This window comes from Galeopterus variegatus, unplaced genomic scaffold (assembly GCF_000696425.1).
Source record: "Galeopterus variegatus unplaced genomic scaffold, G_variegatus-3.0.2 Scaffold13380, whole genome shotgun sequence".
Classification (NCBI taxonomy): domain Eukaryota; kingdom Metazoa; phylum Chordata; class Mammalia; order Dermoptera; family Cynocephalidae; genus Galeopterus; species Galeopterus variegatus.
This window is the reverse complement of record NW_007739491.1, coordinates 17,274-18,673: the sequence shown is the minus strand read 5'-3', so window position 1 is coordinate 18,673 and position 1,400 is coordinate 17,274.

Genomic DNA, 1,400 nt, shown 5'->3' with positions numbered 1-1,400 from the left:
ACAATTTAGTTGTTTTTACTACACTTGCTAAGTTGTACAACCATCACAACTATCTAATTCCGGAGTATTTTCATTACCCCGTTAGCAGTCACTCCCTGTTCGCCCCAAACCCTAGCATCTGGCACCACTAGTCTGTCATTACGGATTTTGCCATTACAAATATTTCATATACATGGAATCATATGATATGGGGCCTTTTGTGTCTGGTTTCTTTCACTTAGTATGATGTTTTCAAGACTTATCCGTGTTCTTTCATGTATCAGTACTTCATTCCTTTTTATGGCATAATAATATTCCATTGCATAGATAATCATATTTTACTTATCAAGACATAAGTCGAGATGTATTTGGCCCCAGTTCTTGGTATTATGAATAATGTTGATGTGGACATATGTGTACACGTCCGTTTTAAATTCTGTTTGGTATATATTTAGAAGTAGAATTTCTGGGTCATATGGTCACTTTAAGTTGAACTTTTTGAGAAATTGCCAAAATGTTTTCCAAAGCAACTGCACAATTTTACATTTCCATCAGTTGTGTATGAAGGTTTCTGTTTTTCCACATCCTCATCAATTATATGGTATTATCCAACTTTTGTATTTTATTCATTCCATCATGTTTGAAGCTGTGGTTTGCATTTCCCTAATGACTAATGATGTTGAACACACTTTCATGTGATTATTGGTCATTTTAATACCTTTTAAAGAGAATTGTTTATTCAAATTTTTTGCTCATTTTTTTAGTTGGGTTATTTGTCTTTTGATTGTTGAGTTGTTAGGATTTTTTGTTTATATTCTGGATATAAGCCCCTTGTCAGATGTACGGTTTTCAAATATTATCTCCCATTAATTTTTTCCCACAGCAAAATTCCCACTGTCATTCACAGAATTTCCAAACAGCTTTATAGTGCCCTGCTACTAACATGAATGAAACTCCAAGCATTACCTGAGAATTCAGAAAAGCCTAAAGCAGGAAATATAGAGGTCATAATCAATAAACAGAAAAAAGGAATCAGAAAATTCCAGGAATGAACAATAAAAAAATTAAATGTAATTAGTGAAATAAAAGAAGGCATGGGATCCTTGAAATAAGAGTTATAAAAGATAAGTATTGAGGAACAGATAACTTTTGGGAATAGTGGATGAAAATTTAGTATCTAATTGTATCTAATTTGGCATATTATCTAATTTGGGAAGTAGAAATTTCAAGATCTTCTTTGCCTTACTTTTTCAAAAAATAACTTGTGAGATGAAGTGGTCCATTTACATTTTTCTTCGACTGTGGTTGCATGGCAAAGAGAGACTCAGTGGGGTGACTAGAGAGGTAATTAAATACTGATGTTGATTCATTCATTAAGCAAATATATACTGAGCACCTACTAAGTGTCAAGCACAGTTCAA